The sequence below is a fragment of the Cervus elaphus genome, chromosome 28, assembly GCF_910594005.1.
Source record: "Cervus elaphus chromosome 28, mCerEla1.1, whole genome shotgun sequence".
Classification (NCBI taxonomy): domain Eukaryota; kingdom Metazoa; phylum Chordata; class Mammalia; order Artiodactyla; family Cervidae; genus Cervus; species Cervus elaphus.
In genome coordinates, this window is record NC_057842.1 from 31,914,215 (window position 1) to 31,933,757 (window position 19,543).

Consider the following 19,543-nt stretch of genomic DNA (forward strand, 5'->3'; position numbering starts at 1 on the left):
TGACTCAGGGATTTAACCTGAGTCTCCTGTGTTGTGGGCAGATTCTTTACTAAGATTTTTCTTAGAACTGAAATACAAATCCATATTTGCATGTTTTAAGGATTTCTCTGGGTGTATTTTATGGTGTTAAAATACCATTACACACAGAATTAACTAAAGCATTTCCTATAGTCTAGCATATTTCACAAATCCTCAGATAGCTTCAAAACATTTTAAGTTGCCCTTTGGATTTTTTCCCATGATTCATGTGTTAATACCATCAGTGACTTACTCCATGAATCCTCCACTGAGGACAATGATATGCTCAGAATTTGTCTCTAAATTTAAAGGGCAGTTTAGGAAATTACAGTTAACTCAGTTATTTAGGGATCGATTGATTAGTGATAATTTGTGGAGGCAAACACTAAGACCACACATTTGTAAATTTTATGATTTCTATAGATCAAAAGTCGACATTTGAAAGACATTTGCTGCTTGAAACTGAAAGTAACCAATGGACACTACTTTATGTAGCAAGTGTGCCTCTGTTTCTCGCCACTCACCTCTGAAACAGTGCTCACTGTTGGAAGGTGAGAAGACAGCTCCTTGGCGCTCCCAGTATTGCCTTTCACATGGGAGATGAGCACTAATGTGATACTCTGAGCTTTTCTCCACCCCTTATTTATTCCTCCTTAAAGAGATAAAAGATTCTATTTAATAGGTGAATCCAGAAGAAACTATCTTTATAAAAATTGCTGCTAAGTGGCTTCAGTTGCGTCCGACTCTGTGCGACCCCATAGACGGCAGCCCACCAGGCTCTGCCGTCCCTGGGATTCTCCAGGCAAGAACACTGCAGTGAGTTGCCATTTCCTTCTCCTTATAAAAACGAGCCCTGTTCTATTCCCATTATCTTTTTGGGAGAAGGTGTCTGGTGGTCCAGGGGTGCTTGTCCCTCTATAGATATGTTTATCTAGTTCGGAAGATGAATACTAGGAAATCCATTTGCCCACACCTTTAAGCCATACGCTGCTTTATCAGCTAATCATGCACTACTTCATTTCTCCATCTGTCTTACTCTTTTGTCCTACTTTTCAGATGGTTCATGAGCCAAGCAAAGTGTAGAGGCATTGTTCATTGAGTGCCTCAACCCCAGTACTCTACTCCTGGCTGACAGTCAATCATTCATGCTTTTTACTCAGCAAATACTTATGAAGTCTTAGCTACATGCTGGGTACTGTGCTAAGTGCTGGTTCTAGTGAAAGGGTTGGCTCAGTCCCTACCATAGTGGGTTTAATGTCTAACCTCTGGGTTAATTAAAGGATTAGCACTAAGCCCAGGCAAAGTCTATCATAGTGGGTGTAAACCTGGAGAAATTAGCTGAAGGAAGGAAAGGGAGCCTGAACTCTAATTTTGCTTAGTTAGCTCCTATTTCAATAACTGACCAAGGATAGATCTATTAAAATGTATATAAATCAGTTCAGGCTATTTAAAAGTAAGCCCTTTGGACCTTATTTATGAAATAATTTATTTGAAGTTTAATGTCTTTGAACTTAGTATGTAGAATTTTACACTGTTAAATGAGGTGAGCAGAATAGAGTATATGCTCCCAAATGTTGGATATGCCTTACATGCATTTTTTCATAAAGCTATTTGTGTTCTTTTGCTTTAATTGTAATTTGACTTGCCTGTAAACTCCTCTTGTTCTGCCTTGTCCCCATTATGCCAGTGACAGGGAATCAATAGTTTTATACTTGTTTCTTAGCATATTCTCTACATAGTTCATAGTTCATAACTGACCACAGTAAGAATCTATCCTACGTTTGCAACTCCATCTCCAAAATCTGCATTCAAATGGGTATACCCTTCCTTTTCTCCTTTGCCTAAGCCTTCCTCAGTGATCAATACAAAGAAATAGGGGAAACCAATAGAATGGGAAAGACTAGAGATCTCCTCAAGAAAATTAGAGATACCAAGGGAACATTTCATGCAAAGATGGGCACATTAAAGGACAGAAATGGTATGGATTTAACAGAAGCACAAGATATTAAGAAGAGGTGGCAAGAATACACAGAGGAAATATACAAAAAAGATCTTCACAACCCAGATAATCACCATGGTGAGATCACTCACCTAGAACCAGACATCCTGGAATGTGAAGTCAAGTGGGCCTTAGGAAGCATCACTACAAACAAAGTTAGTGGAGGTAATGGAATTCCAGTTGAGCTATTTCAAATCCTAAAAGATGATTCTGTAAAGTGCTGCACTCAATATGCCAGCAAATTTGGAAAACTCAGCAGGGGCCATAGGACTAGAAAAGGTCAGTTTTCATTGCAATCCCAAAGAAAGGCAATGCCAAAGAATGCTCAAACTATCACATAATTGCATTCATCTTACACACTAGTAAAGTAATGCTCAAAATTCTCCAGGCCAGGCTTCAGCAATACATGAACCATGAACTTCCAGGTGTTCAAGCTGGATTTAGAAAAGGCAGAGGGACCAGAGAGCAAATTGCCAACATTCGTTGAATCATTGAAAAAAAAAAAAGAGAGTTCCAGAGGAACATCTACTTCTGCTTCATTGACTACGCCAAAGCCTTTGACTGTGTGGATCACAATAACCTGTGGAAAATTGTTGAAGAGATGGGAATACCAGACCACCTGACCCGCCTCCTGAGAAATCTGTATGCAAGTCAAGAAACAACAGTTAGAACTGGACATGAAACAACAGGCTGGTTCCAAATCGGGAAAGGAGTATTTCAAGGCTTTATATCATCACCCTGCTTATTTAACTTCTATGCAGAGTACATCATGCGAAATGCCAGGCTGGATGAAGCACAAGCTGGAATCAAGATTGCTGGGAGAAATATGAATAACCTCAGAGATGTATGCATATGACACCACCCTTCTGGCAGGAAGTGAAGAAGAACTAAAGAGCCTCTTGATAAAAGTGAAAGAGGAGAGTGAAAAAGTTGGCTTCAAACTCAACATTCAGAAAACTAAGATCGTGGCATCTGGTCCCATCACTTCATGGCAAATAGATGGGGAAACAATGGAAATAGTGAGAGACTTTATTTTGGGGGGGCTCCAAAATCACTGCAGATGGTTGACTGTGGCCATGAAATTAAAAGACGCTTGCTCCTTGGAAGAAAAGCTATGACCAACCTTGAAAGCATGTTAAAAAACAGAGACATTACTTTGCCAACAAAGGTCCATCTAGTTAAAGCTTTGGTTTTTCCAGTGGTCATGTATGGATATGAGTGTTGGACTAAGCTGAGCTCTGAAGAATTGATGCTTTTGAACTGTGGTGTTGGAGAAGACTCTTGAGAGTTCCTTGGACTGCAAGGCAACCCAACCAGTCCATCGTAAAGGAAATTAGTCCTGGGTGTTCATTGGAAGGACTGATGCTGAAGCTGAAACTCCAATACTTTGGCCACCTGATGCAAAAAACTGACTCATTGGAAAAGACCTTGATGCTGGGAAAGATTGAAGGCGGGAGGAGAAGGGGACAACAGAGGATGAGATGGTTGGATGGCATCACTGACTCGGTGGACACGAGTTTGAGTAAGTTCCGGGAGCTGATGACAGAGAAGCCTGGAGTTCTGTAGTCCATGGGATCACAAAGAGTTGAACATGACTGAGCGACTGAACTGACCTGAACTCCAAAATCTATTCTCTCTGCCTCCTCACTGAATTTTCTTGAACAACCTTACAGAATTCAAGGGAAAAAAAAAAAAGAAAAGAGGATGCAAGGATATTGGAAATTTCCTTATAGTAAGCCTGCCCAAAAAGAATGTCTTTGGAGACTATACAGTTAACTCAGCTGCGGAAAAGGAGCGGAGACATTTCCAAAACCCACCTTAAGTTACTTCCACCTGGAACCCACATCACAGAATCATTTTGCCTGAGACCCAGCCTGTTCCAAATTCCTCTCTCACTCTTAATCTACTGCCAGACCAAGGTCTACTCAGGCCTATGTCTGTCACCCCTAACCAGCTGGATAACAGCAGTGTACTGGGGTGGGTTTTTGCTTTCTCAAAGATACTCTGTTCCAAGAAATATAATGCCTTTTTTATTAATTTTTGAACGGTAAATGTATGTACTATTCACAGAGCATGCCAAAATAGTTTTAAAATGACACTATGGAAAATCATTAGCCAAGACCTTTGCAACTTTTAAAGATAGAATTTAAGTGCTGTTTCAGGCACTCTCATAAAAACAATCTTTATCTGTTTCTGACTGTGACTGATTCTGACTCGGCTAGGAAAATCTCAGGGTGGAAATTTCCTGAACTGACAGCAGGTCATGCTAAATTAGAGGCACCACTCTTGGGAGGTGGCAGAAGCTAAAGAATGTAGCTAGGTCTATTTCTCATTAGTTATATATCCATAAAAGCATTGAAGAGTAACTTTCTAATTTCCCCAGGTTTAAAAATAGTGGATCAGATTTTTCATTCAGGTTCTCATAGCAGGACAGGAGCAAAAGACACCTAAAACAAAGCTTCAGCTCACTTGCAGGATGTAGAAACCTTGTCCCTCCCCTCCCCCTGCCCAAAGAGAAGAAAATTGTCTTTTCCTTTTAGCTTTTTCCAAGTCCATATTATCTTTTCCATGGCGCGTGATTAGGATATCAAAAACAGACATATTGTACCCTATAAATGCATCGCTAACATTTAAACCTAATTGAGATGCACACAGGATTTCATTGGAAAGGGTGATTCATGTAAACTGAACCACAGACCATCTGTTCCTACCTTCCATCCTCCAATTTATACTTTTTTAAAAAAAGAAACGTAAACTGTTCCTTTGCTTCTAGATATCTTTTATTCACTACTCACATTAGTAGATCCCTAAAAACTAAAATTTTAATATGTCAAGATAATTCATTTAACCCATTGCCTGAGAGGAGGCCAGGAATTGAAGGCAAAGGGGATTGTGGTTCTTTTTATTTTTTTACTTTTTTCCCATTTATTTTTATTAGTTGGAGGCTAATTACTTTACAATATTGTAGTGGGTTTTGCCATACATTGACATGAATCAGCCATGGATTTACATGTGTTCCCCATTCCGATCCCCCCTCCCGCCTCCCTCTCCACCCCATCCCTCTGGGTCTTCCCAGTGCACCAGCCCTGAGCACTTGTCTCATGCATCCAACCTGGGCTGGTGTTCTGTTTCACCCTTGATAGTATACTTGTTTCAATGCTATTCTCTCAGAACATCCCACCCTCGCCTTCTCCCACAGAGTCTAAAAGTCTGTTCTGTACATCTGTGTCTCTTTTTCTGCCTTGCATATAGGGTTATCATTACCATCTTTTAAAATTCCAAATATATGTGTTAGTATACTGTATTGGCCTTTATCTTTCTGGCTTACTTCACTCTGTATCATGGGCTCCAGTTTAATCCACCTCATTAGAACTGGTTCAAATGAGTTCTTTTTTAAAAAGACTTTCATTTCTTTCTCAGTGTTGAAAAAGGTTGTGCTCCTTTCCTGACCTTACCCTTAACTTTGTTTTTTCTTGTATCTTCTTTTGATACTTATTTCCCCCCAAATTTAATGTAGCCATGTAAATCAGCTATAGTTACTATAATGTTGTATTAACAAACCCCAAATTTAATGTAGCCGTGTAAATCAGCTATAATTACTATAATGTTGTATTAACAAACCCCAAATTTAATGTAGCCGTGTAAATCAGCTGTAGTTACTATAATGTTGCATTAACAAACCACTCAAATAAGTTAAGTGCCTTGTAGTCACCAGAGCTTAGTTTTCTTCTTCAGGTCTATGGCTTTTCTGGGGTGGCTCTGCTACAGAATTTAGATTGGTTGGGTTGGTCCCAAGTTTCAGGTTGGCTACAGGTGGCAATGATCATGTTTGCACACTAATGGGACCAGGAGCTACCCAAGCCAGTCTCCTCATAGGGACTCCCAGGAGGCCAAGAAGGCAGGAAGAAATATGTGATGTCTCTTCTGAAGACTTTGACTCAGAATTCCAAATCTGTTGGCCTAAAACTTCACATGGTCAACCTCAACATCAGTGAAGTTGGAAAATACCCTCCACCACTGCTTCTGCACCTCCAGACAGATGGCGGGAGGGGAACTTGAGAAAAATCATGAACTCTTCCATAGTGTAGAGGTAAAGGGCTTTCCTGGTGGCTCAGATGGTAAAGAATCCACGTGCAATGTGGAAGACCCAGGTTTGATCTCTGGGTTGGGAAGAATCCCTAGAGAAGGGAACGGCTACCCGCTCCAGTGTTCTTGCCTGGAGAATCCCATGGACAGAGGAGCCTTGTGGGCTATAGTCCATGGGGTTGCAAAGAGTCGGGCACGACTGAGCGAACTTTCACTACCATAGTGACCAATGGGAAGGGATATGATTGGGTAGAATGTCCCACTGTTTCTTCTTTATTTTTATTTGGGCGGGGGAGGTCTTCGTTGCTGCACATGGACTTTCTCTAGTTGCGGCAAGCAGGGGCCACTCTCTAGTTGCTGTATGCTGACTTCTCATTGCTGTGGCTTCTCCTGCTGTGGGTCATGGACTCTAGGGCACGTGGGGTCAGTAGTTGTGGTTCCCGGGGTTCTAGAGTGCTGGGCTCAGGAGTTGTGGAACACTGGCTTGGTTACTCCCAGGCATGTGGGATCTTCCTGGACCAGGGATCAAACTCATGTCCCCTGCATCAGCAGACAGATTCCCAACCATTGGACCACCAGGGAAGTCCCTGTCCCATTGCTTCTTGACACTACCGCAGGCTGTACATTAGCCAGGTATAACTTGCCATTGGTGTTACATATTACAAAGGGTACCACTTTTTTTAACTGACATTTTTATTTAAGAAAATTATTTACATACATTTTATCAACCCCACGTTACAATACCAATTGTAGATAAACATAGGATTTCCCAGCCAATTCACACAGATGGGCACACATTTATACAAACATTTGTTATTCTCTCACATTCACTCAAATATAATTATACTTCTCAAGTCTGAGTACATCCTTGGATGTTGCAATGACTTTGCTTTATTCCATTTACCTCACTGGGTTTTAGGTAAAGCATAGAGTTAGACAAGTTGTTGAAAAGGCAGTTTTTTAACAAAAGGAAATAAGAAAAGGAAAAATGTATAAGAAAATATGGGTGCTAGGTACATAGGATAAATAAACTCTGGGGATACCCATGGTGAGCCTGTTGAGACTGAATAGACTGGAATCTGAGACCAGCACCCAGTGAGTCTTAGAGAATAGCACAGTTAAATGGATCACCATCATCCTAAACCTGAAATTTTAAAAGTGTAAGCAAAGCTGGCAATGACAAAATCCTGCTGACTTTATGATTTTAGTTCTGTGGGTTTAGTTCCTTGGTTGTTCGGTTTGCATCAACAACACGATGAGGCTGCAAAGGAAAATAGTTTTTACTCACACGTTAATTAGGAGAGAGAGATTTCTGAAAACAAGGGAGGCAGTTTTGCTCTTAATAAGCCAGTCAACATATGGGATATTGTATTAAGTTCATGTTATCATTATCAAGTTTTAACATTTAAAAAAACAACTGTTGAAAGACTGGTCTGTGCAGAGGAGAGGGCATGCAGAAGCGTAACATAACTAGAAACTAGCTTACATTACATGAAGAAAAGCTGAAGGAACCAGTGGCTTTATCTTACACAGAGAAAAAATGGTTAAATAATGTTTTTTAATAAGTACTTAAAAAGTGGCTGTTAAGATATTATCTTTGCTATTATAGAGGTTAAAATTGCAGGTAAAACAGAATGGAATTGCCTTCAGTAAAGGTTTGACTATAATTATCAATGTATTTAAATAGGAGAATAGATGCCTATACAGTTGATAACTCTTTCCTGAAAATATTCAGCAAACATTGATTGGTATTCATGACTACTTGCAAATTTGAAATTTCAGGATAAGATTCTGAGTTCCCATTTTCCAGAGGAATATGCTTGTATCCTGACCCACTCATTTATTCATTTATTTACTTTTTCATTCAACAAATATTCTTTGAGCATCTACAGATGTTGTGTACTGATCTTGGCAGAGGAATACAGCAATAAAAAGGACAAACAAAATACTTGTCCTTATGGGCCTTATATTCCAGTAAGTGAAACAGATGACAAACTTGTAAAGAAGGAAGTAATCTCAGACTGTGATAAGTTCTCTTAAGAAAACAAGCATCTTTAAAATTTCATGTTCAAGCATGTCAAAAAATGCAGGGTTTTTTTTTTTTTTTTTTGGTGCCCTTTCCCCCATTTTGGCCCCATCACTTTCAATCTCTTCATTTTCATTTGTTGTTCTTGTGTAGTCACTAAGTTGTGTCTGACTCTCTGCGACCCAATGAACTGATCATGCCAGGCCCCCCATCCTTCACTACCTCCCAGAGTTTGCTCAGATTCATGTCCATTGAGTTGGTGATGCTATCTAACCATTTCATCCTCTGCTGCCTCCTTCTCCTTTTGCCTTCATTCTTGCCAGGATCAGGGTCTTTCCCAATGAGTCGGCTCTTCCCATCAGGTGCCTAAGTATCAGAGCCTCGGCTTCAGCATCAGTCCATCCAATGAATATTCAGGGCTGGTTTCCTTTAGGATTGAATGGTTTGATCTCCTTGCAATCCAAGAGACTCTGCAGAGCCTTCTCCAACCCCACAATTCAAAAGCATCAATTCATTGACACTCAGCCTTCTAAATGGTCCAGCTCTCACATCTGTACACGACTACTGGAGAAACCATAGCTTTGACTATATAGACCTTTGTTGGAAAAGTAATGTCTCTACTTTTTAATAGGCTGTCTTGGTTTGTCATAGCTTTCCTTCCAAGAAGGATATCTCTTCTAATTTCATGGCTGCAGACACCATCTGCAGTGATGTTGGAGCCTAAGAAATAAAATCTGTCACTGTTTCCCCATCTATTTGCCATGAAGTGATGGGATCAGGTACCATGATCTTAGTTTTATGAATGTTGAGTTTTAAGCCAGCTTTTTTTTACCCTTCCCTTTAACTCTCATCAAGAGGCTTTTTAGTTCTTCTTCACTTTCTGCCATTTAAGTGGTATCATCTGCGTATCTGAGGTTGTTGATATTTCTCCCAGCACTCTTGATTCCAGCCTGTGATTCATCCAACCTGACATTTTACATGATGTACTCTGCATAGAAATTAAATAAGCAGTGTGACAATATAAGCCTTGTCACACTTCTTTCCCAATTTTGAACCAGTCTGTTGTTCTATGTTCAGTTCTAACTGTTGCTTCTTGACCTGCACTCAGATTTCTCAGGAGGCAGATAAAATGGTCTGGCATTCCCGTCTCTAAGAATTTTCCATAATTTGTTGTGATCCACACAATCAAAGGTTTTAGCATGGTCAATGAAGCAGAAGATGTTTTTCTGGAATCCCCTTGTTTCTCTATGATCTATCAAACATTGGCAATTTTATCTCTGGTTCCTCTGCCTCTTCTAAACCCAGCTTGTACATCTCAGTTCACATATTGAAGTTCTCAGTTCACATATTGCTGAAGCCTAGCCTGAAGGATTTTGAGCATAACCTTGCTAGCATGTGAAATGAGCACAATTGTACAGTAGTTTGAACATTCTTTGGCATTGTCCTTCTTTGGGATTATAATGAAAACTGACCTTTTTCAGTCATGTGGCCACTGCTGAGTTTTCCAAATTTGCTGACGTAATGAGTGCAGCACTTTAACAGCATCACCTTTTAGGATTTTAAATAGCTCAGCTGGAATTCCATCACCTCTACAAGTTTTGTTTGTAGTAATGCTTCCTAAGGCCCACTTGACTTCACACTCTGGCTCAACAACACTGTGGTCATCTGGGTCATAAGACTATGTTCCCTTGATAGCTCCAACATTCTTGAAGTCTTTCCCATTCTTTTGTTTTCCTCTATTTCCCTGCATTGTTCAGTTAAATAAAAACTTTCTTTTTTTTAAAAAATTTTATTTATTTATTTATTTATTTTTATTAGTTGGAGGCTAATTACTTCACAACATTTCAGTGGGTTTTGTCATACATTGATATGAATCAGCCATAGATTTACACGTATTCCCCATCCCGATCCCCCCTCCCACCTCCCTCTCCACCCGATTCCTCTGGGTCTTCCCAGTGCACCAGGCCCGAGCACTTGTCTCATGCATCCCACCTGGGCTGGTGATCTGTTTCACCATAGATAGTATGCATGCTGTTCTTTTGAAACATCCCACCCTCACCTTCTCCCACAGAGTTCAAAAGTCTGTTCTGTATTTCTGTGTCTCTTTTTCTGTTTTGCATATAGGGTTATCGTTACCATCTTTCTAGATTCCATATATATGTGTTAGTATGCTGTAATGTTCTTTATCTTTCTGGCTTACTTCACTCTGTATAAGGGGCTCCAGTTTCATCCATCTCATTAGGACTGATTCAAATGAATTCTTTTTAATGGCTGAGTAATATCCCATGGTGTATATGTACCTCTCCTTGCTATTCTCTGGAACTCTGTATTCAGTTGGGTCTATCTTTCCTTTTCTCCTTTGCCTTTTGCTTCTCTTCTTTTCTTGGGGATTTGTAAAGCCTCCTCAGACAACCACTTTGCCTTCTTGCATTTCCTTTTCGTTGAGATGGTCTTGAACACTGCCTCATGTACAATGCTATGAGCTTCCATCCATAGTTCTTCAGGCACTCTACCAACCAGACCTAATCCCTTGAATCTGTTCATCACCTCTACTGTTTAATCATAAGGGATTTAATTTATGTCATACCTGAATGGCCTAGTGGTTTTCCCTACTTTCTTCAATTTAAGCCTGAATTTTGCAATAAGTGGTTGATGATCTGAGCCACAATCAGCTCCTGGTCTTGTTTTTGCTGACTGTATAGAGCTTCTCCATCTTCAACTGCAAAGAATATAATCAATCTGATTTCAGTGTTGACCATCTGGTGATGTCCATATGTAGAGTCATCTCTTATGTTGTTGGAAGGGGATGATTGCTATGACCAGTGACTTCTCATGAAAATACTCTGTTAGCTTTGCCCTGGTTCATTTTGTACTCGAACACCAAACTTGCCTGTTACTCCAGGTATCTCTTGACTTACTACTTTTGTATTCAAAACCCCTATGATGAAGAGGCCATATATATATATTTTTTGATGTTAGTTCTAGAAGGTCTTATAGGTCTTCATAGAATTATTTGACTTCAGCTTCTTTGGCATTAGTGGTTGGGGCATAGACTTAGCCATTGCAATACTGTGATGCTGAGTGGTTTGTCTTGAAAACAGATTGAGATCATCCTGTTGTTTTTGAGTTTGCACCTAAGTACTGCATTTTGGACTCATTTGTTGACTGTTTGGGCTGCTTCATTTCTTCTAAGGGATTCTTGCCCACAGTATAAATATAATGGTCATCTGAATTAAGTCCACCCATTAACATTCATTAGAGTTCATTGATTCCTAAGATGTCGATGTTCACTTTTGCCATCTCCTATTTGACCACATCAAATTTACCTTGATTCATGGACCTAACATTCCAGGTTCCTATGCAATATTGTTCTTTATAGTATTAGACTTTACTTTCACCACCAGACATATTCACAACTGAGCATCATTTCTGCTTTGGCCCAGTCTCTTTATTCTTTATGGAGTTATTAGTATTTGCCCTCCACTCTTCCCTATAATATACTGGACACTTTCTGATCTGAGGGGCTCATCTTCTGGTGTCATATATTTTTGCCTTTTCATACTGCTCATGGGGTTCTCACAGCAAAAAATACTGGAATGGTTTCCCATTCCCTTCTCCAACAGACCACGTTTTGTTAGAATCCACTATGACCCATCCATCTTGGGTGGCCCTACATGGCATGGATCATAGCTTCATTGAGGTATGCAAGCTGCATCACCATGACAAGGCTGTGATCCATGAAGGGGATTCATTTCCATGCTCATATTGCTCATATCTAAAAGTTTGTCATGATATAATATAGAAGAGAAAGGAATATAAGTATGAATTGGACAGACTTGGATTCATCCTTGGCTTGACCTTTGCTAGTTATGTGATATTAAACGATTTACTTCGTCATGTTGACCCTCACTTTTCCTCTTTATAAAATGTGGAAAACAGAGATAGTAAAAGGATAAACTGTGGTAACAATGGAAATAGTTACCTTTTCTGCTAGTTCTCCATTTGCATTCCCCTCCATTCCCAGCCCTGTGAACACTTTCATAGTTCCATTTCTCCCTTCCCCTGCCTAACTCTGTGGCCAGAGTTATTGATTGGCTTCCAATTAAGCTCAGCCAGTGGAAGCACTGGCTGGAGATCAGAGGGTACCAGGAGAGAGAAGTCAAGGAATTCTTCCTTCGTGTTTCCACACCTTGGCAAATATATTCAGCACTAGCTGTATCTCTCCAACTTCAAAACTTCAGCCAGGTGGTTCCTTTATCACAATTCTAGCTCTCTCTGGGCTCAAGGAACTTATTTCATCCTTGGCTTCTAGGTCCTAGGAGCGGTCTGTTTTCCTGCTGAAGTAATATCATCACTAGCATAACTATGTGTCCTCACCTTCCCTTTAACCTGCACACACATCCATAGGTAGCCAACTGTTAAAATGGGATCATCTGGGGAGAATCCTGTTTCCTGTAGAGGTTCTGCCTGATCTAGTCCTGGACCCCAGAAGTAGCCACATGAAGTAGATCCTCAGTTTGGTGTTCCAGAACTGATTTGTTAATGTATTTGATGATCTCATGGTCTTCCTGGAGGACGATGAGAAGCTGGTAATGGCATAAATGTCACAGCATCATAAATACTCAATGCTGATGTGGGGTGAAGAGCCAGATATCAAATGGCTCTTGCATTTGGTTTCAATGACAATAATGATAATTACAAAGAGTATGGAATAGACTGGCTATTTCTGCTATCCTGGGAGCTTAACAAAACAAAAAAAGATAAGTACAGGACTTAAATTTCAAGCTCAAAGAACTAGTGGAGTGCTAAGTAATTCTGTGGTAACCTTAAAAAAAACCCTTCTGTCTAGTAACTATAGGGCAGACAAGCCTGAGGATTGGGCCCAAAATATGATTGTTTAGGTTGCAGAATTGCTGCACTGTATAAACACACAGCATCACCACAGCTGTTATGATAAGGCTAGAACACTGGTTGAGAAGCTGGACTCTGAGGTTTAGGATGAGCATATTTGCATAGACCCATTTGAAGGTGTGAACTTCAATTCCTCAAATGATCCAGAGATTCTTGTGTATGAAGAAGTAGCCTGTCTCCCTTTGTATGAGAAAAATAATCTTTTCATACATAAAGACCTTTCCATCTGGGTTTTTGCCTCACAACGGGATATCAGTTTTTCTTAATACCCATCCCCATTCTCCCTCATTGCCTCTATAGCCACAGAGATAGATCCCAGAATTGCTCAGGTGGAAAACTGATAATTTTGTCTCAGAAGAGACAGACCATGCACCCTAAGACTTAGAAAATCTTTTAAAGTTATATCAGTAATATAATGATGAGCTGTGTGGGGATGGTGTCTGAGAGTGTTTTCCTAGAGCAGACAGAAGACTTATCTGTAGGCATGTACTTACTTAGCATTTTGAATTTAATGTGCCAGCCAAAACAGTTTTAAGTACATTTAGTAGTTTCCTCTGCTGACTACTGAAGCCTGGATTCAATGAAATCCAACTGTTCTTGATGTTAAGATGCCACAACTTCCCTGCCTTATGTGAAGAAAGGAATCTAAAGGTTTTGAAAATTGAGATCCTTAAGATAGATGTATTGTATGTAACCTCCACATCTTCCTTCTATGTCCATCAGGAGATTTCAGAGAAATTCACTTTCATCAAGGCAATAAGAAATTTAAAAACTTCATCAAGAAGAGAACGGTTGAGAATTTCCATGGTAGCTGTGTGTGTGTGCGTGCTCAGCCACTTAGTCGTGTCCAACTCTTTGTGACCCTTTGGATTATAGCTCTCCAAGCTCCTCTGTCCATGGGATTTTTCAGTTGTCCTTGGCAAACTGAAAGTAAAGATGAAGAATGTGGCTATTGTAGTAAGGTCTCTCATTTCTTGTGATCGCTCATTTCAATGGAAATAACACAGTCCTGGGAAAGACCATGTGGTAGCGCTTAACCCTAAGAGAAAAGATAATACAATGACCACAATCAGCCCGAGACTGAGCGTCAACCAGTGTTTTGACCTACAGAAATTGGTGGCTGTGGCTAATTGATAGCAATGTTCTCCAGGATAAAGTAGATGTGCAGCCGACAAGGTATTACTTAATCTCTGTAACTGGAAAGAGCATGTGTCTGCTAAACAGAAACTTAATTTCCATTATGAACTCAGGGATTCATTACTTCTTATAATCTCCCACTGAATTTGCAGACCTAGGAAGTTCTTGAAAAAGGATCTGGAAAGTCAGCTTATGGGAAGATGGACCTTGGAGAATTACTGGATTATTGAAAGCTGATTTAAACTGATTGCAGCTGCTATTCTGGAGGTGATATCTTTGGTGGAGAAAATTAACACAGTCCCAGCTTCCTAGGATAGCAACTATTCACTTGGCAAAAAATTTTTTTCTCAGTTCCCAGATATGCTATATAAAGCCTCTGGTGCATAAAGGGCAAACGCGCAGAATTTAGGGGCAAAGCAACGATTTCTCCATTTGAAAAGCATCTCTAGGAAAATAGCTTAAATCCCATTTTTAAATGGTTTAAAACACATTGATGTCTAGCTGCTGCTGCTGCTGCTAAGTCGCTTCAGTCATGTCCGACTCTGTGTGACCCCATAGACGGCAGCCCACCAGGCTCCCCCGTCCCTGGGATTCTCCAGGCAAGAACACTGGAGTGGGTTACCATTTCCTTCTCCAATGCATGAAAGTGAAAAGTGAAAGTGAATTTGCTCAGTCGTGTCCGACTCTTAGCGACCCTATGGACTGCAGCCTACCAGGCTCCTCTGTCCATGGGATTTTCCAGGCAAGAGTACTGGAGTGGGGTGCCATTGCCTTCTCCTGATGTCTAGCTAGAGATCATCTATTAAATATCTCAGCCTCCCTTGTAGCTATGTATGGTTACTTGACGTATGGTTACATTCTAGAAACTGGAATGTGAGAATCCATGGTGTGTGCAATGTTTCCTGCATTTACAAATGAAGATGTTTGCTCTCCTCCCTTTCCACTCTTGCAACCATAAATTTGTTTTCTTTGTCTGTGGGTCTGTTTCTGTTTTGTATATAGATTCATTTGCACTGTTTTTTAGATTTCACATATAAGAGGTATCGTATAATATCTGTCTTTGTCTGACTTGCTTCACTAAACATAATATTCTATAGATCTATCCATGCTACTGCAAATAGCAATATTTCATTCTTTGTTGTGGTTGAGTAATATCAATATTTTGTAGTTTATATATGTCACATCTTCTTAAGCCAATCACCTGTTGATAGGCACTTGAGTTGTTTTCATGTTCTGACTATTGTAAACAGTGTGGCAGTGAACACTGGGGTGCATATATCTTTTCGAATTAGAGTTTTTGTTTTTTCTTGTATATACCCAGGAGTGGGAATGCAGGATCATATGGTAGCTCTATTTTTAATATTTTAAGAAATCATCATACTGTTTTCCATAATGACTGCCCCAATTTACATTCCCAACAGAGTGCAAGTGTTTCCCCTTTTTTCCATACCCTCTCCAGCATTTACTATTTGTACACTTTTTGGTAACAACCATTCTGACCAATACGAAGTGGTACCTCATTGTGATTTTTGATTTGCATTTCTCTAATAACTAGCTATGTTGAATATCTTTTCATGTGCCCACTTACCATCTTTGTCTTCTTTGGAGAAATGTCTATTTAGGTCTTCTGCTCAGTTTTTAATTGGATTTTTTTCCCAATACTTTGAGTTGTATGAGTTATTTGTATATTTTGAATATTAACCCTTTGTCAGTCAGATCATTTGCAAATGCTTTTCCCCCCATTCCATGGGGTATATTTTCATTTTGTTATGGTTTCTTTTGCTGTGCAAAAGCTTTTAAGTTTGTTTAGGTCTCATTTGTTTATTTTTGCTTTTTATTTCTTTTGCCTTGGGAGATTGATTTGAGAAAACATTCTTACAATTTATTTACTTTATAAAAAGTAAATTTATAATATATCTCCTGAAAACTGTTACACGTTTCAGGGAAAACTTGTCATTATTATTTGCTAACTTAATCTCAAATTTTCAAATGTAAATGATGTTTTCCCAAGGTACAGTGTTAATTCATCAAAAAAGTCTTAATTTTTTCAAATTTAAGAGGAAATTTTATAAGCAGAAAATGTCTAATTGATGTGGTGAATCATTCCAAATTCATTTTTTATTCAGTTAACATTAGGAATAGAAACAATTCAAAGTCCAGAAGCTTCTTGATGTTCACATTAAATATTCTAAAAGTCAAATTAGGAATTGTGGCAACTTCTGAACTCACTGACTCCCTAAAACCCTCCCCAGGATAAACTTTTCCAGGAACACTTAATTTTATTTTTAAAGACATTGTTTCAGTCCAAAACATTCAAATAAAGGAATTCCTACCACCCTAACAAAATTTCTCTGCTTGCCTCTCCTTGGTTAGCATGTTAGTCCTCCTAACACTCGAGGAAGGTAAGAAGGTCACAAAATTCTCCCTCATCTTGTATTACTTAAAAGGTTACACTTAAACCTGGAGGACTTCATCTCAACAGTCTCAACAAGGGAATAATTATGAAATATTTTAATGTGGCTACATATCAGATATTTTCCCTTCCTTTACAGTTCACAACATTGGTCCTGCTCAAGTGCTAGTTTTAAGAGCAGGGATTACAAATCTCATGAACCAATGTTTCTTTTGCTTCAGAGGGTAGTTAAGATTTCTTTTTTAAGATTTTTTTTTTTCACACTTCTATACTCAGCTTGTATGTGGTACATTTTTCAGGGAGCACCCTTGGCTTTGAAGTTGCCTTTCCAATCCTTCTCTTTTTTCTTCTGGGAAGTTTGAAAGGACCTGCTTTTCCAGTTTGACCTATTCAAATAAGAAAAATATTTCTTCTGCATTTATTTGAACTTTCTCTCTCTCTCTCTTTTTTTTAATCACTGAATATCGGCATGAGTTTGCTTTGTTATGGTTTTCTTGCATGTACACTATTGCACAAAACAGTGGTTTTGAAGTGTGTGCTTGAGCAGCAGCATCTGCATTGCTTAGGATCTTGTTGAAAGTACAGATTTTCAACCCTATCTCAGACTTACCGAATCAGGAACTTTCAGTATTGGGCCTAGTAAATTGTGTTTTAATAAGCCCTCATGCACGCTGGAGAACCCATGGCATAGAATAATGTAAAAAGTGGCTTAGCATTTGAGAATGTTCAAAGTAGAATGGAGCAGATATAAATGGGACATTATGTTGAACTGGATTCTGAGACATAACGTAGTACGGAATCACCATAAAAAGTGCTCTAAGTTTTAATGCTATTGGTCCCTGGTGAGGAGGGGTGGCAGTGGAGACCAAAGTGGGAAGGTTCTTATTCTTTTGTTTAAAGTATTGCTTTAGCAGGAAGTACTGAGCCTTGGTACTTCAGGTGTGAGCTGAGGACTAGCATCTTCAGAATTACATGGTAGCTTGTTGAAAGTTCCAAGAAGCTACATTTTAAGGAGACTTCCTTGTTTTTATATACCCACTGAAATGAGAGGACCTGTTGACTTAGTTGGCTCAGATAGTAAGGAATCTGCCCACAATGCAGGAGACACGGGTTTGATCCTTGGGTTGGGAATTCCCCTGGAGAAGGGAATGGCAACCCACTCCAGTATTCTTGCCTGGAGAATCCCATGGACAGAGGAGCCTGGCGGGCTACAGTCCATAGGGTTTCAAAGAGTCAGACACGACTGAGCTACTAACACACATTGACTTAGTTGAGTACCTGGTGGTGATATTCAAGCTCAGAACAATTAAATCCTGTGTCCATTAAGTCAAACATAGGTAATCAATTACATATACACAAATTAAAGTTCAAGTACAACTCAAATATCCATGTATTTTCTACTTTTTGCTATTTCTCTGTTCAAACAATAAGAACAAGAAAAATGAGGTGTAAAAAGTATTGGATTTAAGAAGTTAAGAGAGAGAATAAGGAGCAGAAACCATCACAGGTAAAAATATCCAGACAGTATTATGAGTTAAAGCATTAACTGTGCAATGTGAGAAATAAAAATAAAGAGGACATTCAGGTTATATCTTCATGTTATCATAACTGGTTGAATATGAAATAAACAAAAAATTAATGAGTTGGTTTCACTTGGACAATATAAAAATATTTTTGTAAGACTAAAAACATTTTTTTTTACTCTACAAAGTAACTTTTGTTGTTTTGGTGTAATAATTGTATTAACAATAATATTATTTATCAAGTTTCTACTATCTGCCAGACTGAAGGTACTTTAGATATACTAATGTAATCCTTGTATCAGCCCTATGAGAATAGTATAATTATATCCATATTTCACAGCTGAAGAAACTGAGTCTCAAAGAGGTTAATTAATGTGCATAAGGTCACACTACCATTAGCTGTGGAGCTAGGATTCAAATCCAATTAGGGTGGCTCCAGACCCAGCTCTCTTACTACGCCATAATGCCGCCTCTATAAAGATAATTTTAAATAAGATTCTTAAGTGGTCTTGGTTAGGAAACAACAACAATAAAATAATCAAAAATGGTTAGTTTGAAAGACAAGGGAAATTCCCTGGTGGTCCAGGGGTAGGACTCCATATATCCACTGCAGCCAAAAAAAAAAAAAAAGAGAAGAAAAATGAAGGTGTTTAATTTTCAGGATCTGAAATTTTATTTTTCCTGATTTGTTCAACTTGTGAGAGAATTCAAGAAGAGAGAAAAATCCTTCCCTTGTCACCTTATTTTCCCTTTGTTACTTCCAGGCAATTAATTATTCTTTGAAAAAACACATATTTGTGGTTCATGTCATGCACTCTTTACTTTTACTTGTATGTAAATGGAAACTAATTTTAAATAATAAAAATAAATGTATTAATATTAAGTTTAAATACTATATTTTTAGATATATATTTAAAATAATAAAAATAAAATTTCTAAAGATAAAGATATTCTGACTGTTTCAAGTGGAAAAAATACCACATGGTGCTTGATGAACTGCTAGACATTTAAAAATTCTCTTTAATAAGTGAAGTAAGCCAGACAGAGAAAAACAAATATATATCACTTCTATGTGGAATCTTAAAATATGATACAAATGAACTTATTTATAAAACAGAAATAGACTCATAAACATAGGAAACAAACTTATGGTTACCAAAAGGGAAAGTGGAGGAGGGATAAATTAAGAGTTTAGGATTAAAATATATACACTACTATATAAAATAGATAACCAAGAAGGACCTACTGTATAGCACAGGGAACTATACTTAATATGTTGTAATAACCTATAAGGGAAGAAAATGTAGAAACAGAATATATATATATGCACATATATATATTTACGCTGAAGAAACTGAGTCTCAAAGAGGTTAATTAATGTGTGCAAGGTCACACTACCATTAGCTCTGGAGCTAGGATTCAATTCCAGT

At 38.7% G+C, this 19,543-nt stretch overlaps 1 long non-coding RNA gene across 1 annotated transcript in view; it reads right to left on the reverse strand.

The window, feature by feature from the left end:
* Positions 1–19,543, reverse strand: part of LOC122685264 — a 93,189-nt gene that overhangs the window by 6,386 nt on the left and 67,260 nt on the right. The window contains exon 5 of the long non-coding RNA XR_006338317.1: positions 543–670. This is a non-coding gene — a long non-coding RNA (uncharacterized LOC122685264). The remainder of the gene's footprint in view (positions 1–542; positions 671–19,543) is intronic.